At 39.1% G+C, this 8642-nt stretch overlaps 1 pseudogene; it reads right to left on the bottom strand.

The window, feature by feature from the left end:
- Positions 1-1553: 1553 nt before the first annotated feature.
- Positions 1554-5257, bottom strand: LOC147448288 (uncharacterized; annotated as a pseudogene).
- Between the last annotated feature and the right edge of the window lie 3385 nt (positions 5258-8642).

Raw genomic sequence — 8642 nt, 5'->3', positions numbered from 1 at the left:
CAGCGACTCGTCCAATTAGGCATCTCCTCACCTGCTAATGTTGCAAGCTTGATGGCACCCCTTTGTGATATATCATGTATTACAAAAGACCCCATCCCTCGCTTTTTTAGTTTTTTGGAGTGTTGTTTGAGGGTATACATTAAAACGTAACCCCCTTTTTGGAACTCCTTGCTAATCACATGTTGATCATGCAAAGCCTTCCTTTGTTTTTTATGAGCATAGATCCTAGCTATCGCTCTAAGACGGGTTTCATCTAATAGTTCCAGGGTGTCTAGTCTCTCCGATAGCTTATGGCCCATCCATCCTAATTGTGTTGCCACTCGTAGGGTTTTGATTAAGAATTCCATGGGTAGGATCGCATTAATCCTAAACACCAGGTTAAAGGGAGCCGTCCCAATGGAAGTTTTAAAAGCTACTCTATAAGCCCATAATGTTGTGTGTAGCTTTTCATCCCAATCATTTCTTGAGTCACTGACTATTTTGGTGAATACAATGCATAAGATTTTGTTGGTACTCTCTGCTTTCCCATTAGCTCGTGGGTGATAAGGTGCTAATTTGCAAGGAGTCTTTCAATGACGTCGTTTAAAAAGTGTGTTCCCCTATCACTTACTATTTTGATGGGTAGACCATATCTTGTAAATATGTGTTCAAAAAGGAACTGAGCTGTAGTTTGTGCATCATTTTTTGGGTTGCCTTTGCTTTTGCCCGTTTTGTCATGTAGTCTGTTACTACTATGATGTATTGTGTGTGACCTGTATCCTGGAGGTATGATGGGACCAATGAAGTCAATGCCCCATTTGGAGAATGCACGTACAACAGCGAGTCATAAAAAAGTAGCACGAGTTGTGAGTTGTCATTTGCAAGGATGCATACAAAATTTCACAACAACATAAAAAAGAGCACATTTTAAGTAGAAAAATGCATTATAGAAAAGATTTTTTTCTCTTTTAATAAAAAATCTAGTTTGTCATATTACTATATTATAGCACTACTTGATGGATTCTTGATCTTTAAAAAAAGCTAATTATTTTAATAAAAAGACAACATAGGCACAGCCTACAATTCTTTAGTTTCTAAAATTGGCCATAAAAACAATTTTTTTAATCTTAATGTAGTCCTTAACCAACATTGTCACTCTACATATCAAATTTCATAGACATGGTGCTTTCATAACTACATAAGCAATAGATATACGAAGAACATCCAAGATAAATGTGAAGATATTGGGCTTGAATGCATGGATTTTCTCCAAGCAAGCTTAAAAAAGCTTTATTCTTACAATGAAACTCCATCACATGCAATATAAACTTGAAAATATTGAGAATTTAAGCAAATTAAAAAAAAATCAAAATAAGTATCTTCACATCAAAATGTCAAGTTTTTGAACATAAACATAGTTCCATGAGTTTAAAGTCATAAAAACTATGCTTGAATGGGAAGATCTTCTTCCTCCTAATTCTTTGTCTCCTCTCCCATTGAAGTTATTTGAAGAGGAGTGTCACTAGCTTGCTCCTCAACCTCTACACTATTTGGATCAAAATCCACAAGATCAACTATCTCCCCAACTTTCTCACTACCAATTGGAGGTTGTGGCTCTCAAGATGTATCAAAGAAGTGAGGATCAGATGCCATGCTTTTCATTCCCACCTCTTGGAACTCATCTGGTAACTCCTTAAGAGTTGTGACTCGTTGCTCAACAAATTTAACTTGAAGTGGACCACATTCCACAACAACCACATTTCGGCCTTGCTTCAATGCACTAACAGTTGTAGTGCATGTCCCCGCAAAGAGGTCCATTACCCATTCTGCTCTCATTGAGAGTAAATCAATCAAATCCATCATCAAAAGTTGAGGCTTTTGATATGGATTTATGACTCCTTGTACATCTGCACCGGTATGTTTGAAATTTTTGCAGAATCCTGATCGTTCAAAAACATTTGTGCGATTTGGTTTCACCGCAAAATTATATGATCCTTTACTCTGCACACCTATAGATGAGTAAAATCCAATGGTAGCAAACTCACAAGCCCAAAAACGGCGATCAAGCTTATATCCATGAATGTTTGGCTTTATCCTGCAGAAAAATAGCTCAGATGTAAGAAGAAAGCAAAAAATAACACCTTACTACTAGTATAAAACTTCAAAGGTTTCACTTACCATGTTAGCATTTGACATGTCATGTTTGAGTTAGTGAAAGCTTTTTGCGCTGCAGTAATTTGATCATAGGCATGAAAAAATACTAGTGACCAAGAGTCACAAGTAGTTATTATTCCAAAAGCCTCTATAACTATTTTATAGGCAGATACTCCATACTTTACATCATCATTGACAGAGTTTGGGGCATTCAAACTATAAGAAGCATCTGCAATGGCTAGTGTGTAAGACAGTGTGGTAACAAATGTGCTCATTTCTTCAACCCTGCCTTCATAAACACACCAATGAGATGGAGACTCATCTACATTATCCGGAATATAAAGTGAGAGACCAGGAGTGATTTCAAAGCTTTGGGGTTGTTGTCTCCTTCGCCTCTCAAGATGACACCGTGACAAGGGCTGTTCAAAGTCGAGAGGGATCTGCTTGATGGCAACCCGTGGATCTTTGTTCTAGAATACACAACAAAGATACAAGAGAAAAGGAAAAGACTTAATTAAAAAAAGATAAATTCGAAGTCTAGCTAGAGTTGATTTTATAGTTTTTAAGTGGATTCTAGAATCCTCAAAGAATAAGCTTTAAAACCCATGAAATAAATCACAAGTTAAATAATCCATGGGATTCTAGAATCCAACCACATGCAAAATAAAAAGACTTGAACGTTGGATTTCAAAATACAAATGGTTCTCTTGGGATTCTAGAATCCAAACCCAAAACCAGCAAATAGGACATAGATTTAAGATTTTAAAAACTAAAGGGTCACCTTAGGATTCTAGGATCCAAAGCCACATAAATGTAATGTAAGAAGGTTATCACAAGAGTCCAAAATAATCAAAAGCAATACTAGAAGATATTCAATGTCATTTTTGGCCAAATAACAAGAAATTATAACCAAGGGAAACAACTCACCGTGTTAGAAAATAACAACATGTACTTCCCCAACACATGGGGTTTTCTTGAGTCTGGATAGTACTGTACCACCTCGTCCCAATTAGAGAAATTGATTTTTTCAATCATTATTCTTTGCATGTGCAACATGATCTTTTGCCTAATGATAGACAAAGAGAAATATTATTCATGATAGAAAGAAAAACATCAATGAATATTTCAAATCATTATAATTACAAACCTTTCAAATTCTTCTCCCATTTGCTCTAGAGAGATGCTTCCACCTTCACACGTGAGAGTACATCGATAATCAATGATTTTTCATGTATTCCTTGCAATTGTCTCCATTGTATTATTTTCATATCTTCGGGGATGGGCTTTGGTGAATCCTCTTTTGAGACACCTTTTCCTTTGAAAGATGCATGGGACTTGCTTAGCTTTTGACCCTTTAGCTTTCCCTGCTCATGTAGCTTGAAGATCTCCTCTTGTAAGTCCCAAACTTCTCCATCTCAAAAGGAAAGTTTCAAATAGTTGTCATACTGTTTAGTATTAGGCTTTTGACTTGCTCCACGGCCACCTTTCTTTTTCACTTCAAGGCCACACTTTTCACAAAGTGCTACTCGAAAATTGTCATCGACTTTTCCACCACAGTTTATGGTATCAACCCACTCATTATGAAAGAATCTTATCTTTTGAATGAAAGACATCTCCAAAAAAAAGTCTGAGTCAATGTTATGGTCAAGGGCAAGAACCTTTGCCTCCTCATCTGTTAAGCCAGCATACACCCAACACATGGCCATTTTGTATGTGTCCACATGCTCATACTCTGCAGCAAGCTCTTGCTTTGCAATCAATGAGTGAGTGCCCCCAAGAACCCAATATCTATAGGGCTCAGCATTGGCCTTTACCCAAGAATGTTTTGTAGGAAACTGTTGTCTATTCACCAAAACAAGCAAAGGTAACACAATGGCATTTGTCTTGTTTTTCATTTTGAACTTTAGGTTATGAACATGCTGCTTAATAACTGCACAAACCTCTAAGGGTCATTTTCCTATGTAAGGATCCACAAGTGGACGTTCAATTACACTTATGGGCAAAAATATGGGCAAAGGATCTACCATGTTATTTTGTTTAACCCTTTCTCTCATAATAGTTAAAGAGCTTGAATCTCTTGTATCAGGTAAAGGGGCACCAGGACCAGATGGAACAATCTCTGATTCAAGAAGAAACTTAGACTCTTTTGGTTTACCTAACTTTTTGCTTTGTTTCTTGCTTGTAGCAGGGGTTTGGATCACTGTTGAGGGGGGCATGTCCCTTTGAATCTCTTCATCACTAGAAGAACTTGAATTTTCTTCGTCCTCTCCTTCTTCTTCCATGTAGTCGCTTGAACATGTCTTCTCTGAGCCAAAAAATCTCTCCATCACTTCAGTATAGGCTCTCCCAAATGTCTACAACCATAAAGAATGAAGTTCCTTGAATATTTCAAGCTAAAACACAAAATATAAAAAAGGAACAATAAAAATTGAATTCTTACCAAGCCTCGTGTTTGCATGGCATCAATCATCAAGTCTCTTGTGTTTACAGGATTCACTTCAGTGATCTCAAAGTCTTTCAATAGAACAAGAACAGCAAGGAGACTTGAGTCATTATGCTGAACAAGAAAATATATCCTGTTTTTTCCTTTGTGCTCTTGTACTTTATCAATGTGCCCAACAAGAGTAAACTTATTGACATCACTTGAAGGTACTTTATGTCTCGTAACAATTAAAAAAGGAGGTGTTGAATCAATCAATTGCTTTTGATGCCTAGGATGCCCAATGCAAAATTCCCAAGGATGCTCATATTTGGGTTTTGCAGAAACATTACCCCAAATATTTGTTTCTTTTGAGCTTTGAAGGGTTATTGCTTTTCCTATAGGTGTGGGTTCTATACTCTTGTCCTTTGGCTCCTTTTGGTGATGCTCTCTAGTGAGCTCAGTACGGCTCACGAGAAAATTGTTCTACAACAAGAAGCTCCCGACGAGAAGAACGAGGAAGACTTCTAAAAGGTCGTGTTTCTTGAAGGCATGGGCTTCTGGTGCAGGAAATTGCTGAGAAGACATTAGTGTACCTTAGTGCCCCCTTGATCTTGAACCTAGTTGAGGTTGGCTGGAAGTTTGCCGCTTTGAAGTCACTTTAGGCCTTTTGCTTGCTTCAAATTGTTGCAAGTGAGATGCCATGACCTTCAAAAAAGACACAATCATGACAAAGAAAGATTAGCATATAAGAATGCGTTATGATGCCAAACAATGAAATAAAAGGTGTAGTGTATGGGTTTATAAAGAGCCTCTTGTAGTCATATCAAGAGTGAAATGTAATTTAGAATCCATGAAATGCAACAAGATAAGAGTTTAGGATTGTGGAATCTCCCTATACAGGAAAGTGTTGTATGGTATATAGAACTTAGTAGAAAGTTTAAAAAAACGATGGTTTGGAACTTCAGAGTATGTATGGTAAGGATAAAGAAACAAATATTTTTACAAACACGTCTAGACTCAAGTGGATTCTAGAATCCATTTGGAATAACAAAGAAGCGTGAAGGGGACATAACAATGAAGCATATTGGTCAATGTTAGAAGACCAAAAATGACCACAGGACAACGACGAGTGCATGCTATCTCAAATTTTTCCTGTTGTTGTTTTTGCCATCTGTGCACCACCAAAGCACTCTCTTTTTCATCATCTGTGCATGGCTTTTAATGAAAAAAACCAATTGCGTACCTTTTTCCCTGTTTGTGGCTCTAGACGCTACTACTTCTCTTGTCTTGTCACGTTTTTCTAGAGGGGTGTGTCTGTGTCATAATAATCAATATCTAATTCTCCTAAATGATTTTCTCATGTTAAACTGATCATTTAATATGGGGAAGTGCCAGGGGAGAAAAAGCTAGAATATTGGTTAAGCTAGCAGACCGGCCACAGTAGGGATCCAAAGGAGGGAAAATAGGGATCCAAATGGGGGGGGCATCTCCAAAAGATCTATGTGCAACAATGGGATCAAAACACCCTAATTTTCAGCCCATTAAGACTTCCAAATGTTAAGGTTTCAAAATTCAAAGGTTGTGTCCAAAGGTCAAACATTAGGGGAATTGGATGCTTTGAGTGTGTCCCAAAAAGTCTTTGTCAAGCCCTACAAAGGAGGTGGCGAGCCCAAGAAGTAGGGGATGAGAGAGAAACATGCACACACACTCACAAGCTTCATTTGTACACAAGGGGAAAGAGGGACACATGTCATCTCGCTAGGCCAGATGCCCACAAGGTGTACTCAAATCCTATTGGATGGCCATGGAGGTAGACCAAGGACAATTAGGCTATAGTAAATCTAGTTTAATTAATTAAAAAACACCTAATAAAATAACCAATAAGAATTAATCTCTCTAGAAGAATATTGGACAGTCTCCCAAGGGGACCAATGAGCATTCAACAACCCAATGGATTGCCTGATTCCTCTTGTCCAGGAGGCAAAGGGGTCCAATTAGAGTTCAGTTGCATTTATTGATTACCGAAATCTCTCACAAAAGGGGAAAGGGGGACACATGTCAGAAGGCTATCACATATGCTGCTTAATTTCCATTGGCTAAGGCTGGGGAGGTCCAATAGGGCTGTAGCATAAGTAATTAGCAAGGGAGGTCTCCCAAGAAAGAGAGGGGGTTTATTTTTGCAAGGAGTTATCACACACACACTCACACAATCTCATGTGTGAAGCAAAGAAGACTCTCTCTCCTTGTGAAGCTTTAATAGAAAGCTTACCACCTAATCCAAGCTTGTGAGAAGGGAGGCCTACACCAACAACTCTTGGCTTTGTGATGCAAATAGGAGTGATTTATGTCAGGAGATGTACATTTTCTCGTAAGAATACTCATTCTTCCTCTCAATCTACTCTCATACCCCGCTAGCTCTCACCATCTTCGAAGGTGTGTGAGGTCTTGGGTCTGAGACCGTGAGGGAATTGATGTTGTGTTTGATAAGTGTTTTGCTTAGTGCATGAAGTTTCTATCTTCATTTCACTAGCTAGTATCGAAGGAACACAAAGAATTGTATTGTACAATGTCTCTCTTGATGGGAGAAACCATAATACAAAGCCTTTAGGAGGGGGGACCGGCTCCATGCAAATCCGGTCCTCAATTGTTGTCAATTGCTTAATTTCTCTCTCTTTTGAAGTATTGTTCATGCTATCTAACTAGGTGTTAATCTCATTAGGAATCTATTCTAATGAAATGCTCACTATGTTCATGCTATTTTCCGCTACACACAAGTTACTAGGCCATTAAATGTTACATTGGTATTAGAGCACAAGGTTTCTCTTTTCTTGCTCAAGAATGGAGGTCCTCAAGCTAGCTATAAATGGTTGGTACTATTAATTGCATGTGAGTAAGTAGAATAGGGATTTTTGAGCCTTGCAGTGTGCCTACCTTTGTGTAGTTAACGGGGCATCACCGTCGAGAGCTATGGTCTTAATAGTGGAGTCCAACGGGGCTTGCCTACGGCTTAACCACTATTGACCTATTAGAAGCTTGACAGGAGCCGGTGTTGTTTTGGTGTTGAACGACCCTCTCTTCTATTCCTTGCAGTTAATGGTATTCAAGCCACGTGTACAGTAGCTTGAGTGCTTTTTCTAAAGGGTTAAAGAGGAGTAGCAACTAGGGTTGAAGTGCCAAAGTACACCTACAAAGTTTACACCTAAAAGTTGTTAGAATGGATGACTCTAGTAAAGAGAGTGAAATTAATGTTGACAGCTTTGATTTTGCTAATGAGAAAGCTACTAATGATGCCCCGATACTTGTTATTATCTTGTTTCTAGGCTTCAACAAGCCATGGGAATCCATCCCTCCAAAGTGAAGTGCAACGATAGCTTCGTGCTCATGGGATTCTCCAAGCTCCCCACCATGACGAGAGAACACCTAGGAAGCCTCCTTGCGAGACTTCCAAAAGAGGTCTCTCTCCGATTCGGGAAGAAGAAGAGAATCCCTATGAAGGCCTCAAAAATTTTCTCCTTGATGACACATCTCCTTCTCAAAGCAGAACTCAAGAGCCTCCACCGAAGGAACAAGAAAGAAGTGAGTCTCCTGCCACCTTGGTGGAGATGGCGCCACGAAGACGGTGGGCTAAATGCTCTCCATCGTCTCCAAAACAAAGAAAACCATCACATACTTCTCCACACCATACTTCAAAGAGGGATGAAAAAAATCAAGAGAAGAAAAAGGCAAGAAAGAGGACACCCGCTTCTCCATCTTCTTTATCCTCTTTCTCTTATGAAAGTGATGGTGAAGACAACAAAGATCAAGGCAAGAAAGAGGGCACCCTCTTCTCCATCTTCTGAAGAAAGTGATGGTGCAACCTTTGAACCATCAAAAAGAAGAGGCCATAGGAAATCCTATGCCGCATGGAAGAGGTCATCCAAGCTCAAGAAGTTCAAAGAGGGAGGGAAGAGCATCTCTTTCCTTACCTAGGATGGCACTTTTGGTGCTACGGACAAAGTCTTGGCCTTTATCCAACAATTCGCTGTGGCGTTTGGAGATGAGGGCTTCACGGATTCCTCTAAGCTACGCCATGTAGCTATGCACTTTC

Source organism: Adiantum capillus-veneris, chromosome 11 (genome assembly GCF_014529385.1).
Source record: "Adiantum capillus-veneris isolate H3 chromosome 11, ASM1452938v2, whole genome shotgun sequence".
In the NCBI taxonomy this organism is placed as follows: domain Eukaryota; kingdom Viridiplantae; phylum Streptophyta; class Polypodiopsida; order Polypodiales; family Pteridaceae; genus Adiantum; species Adiantum capillus-veneris.
This window is presented reverse-complemented; position numbering and strand designations above follow the sequence as displayed.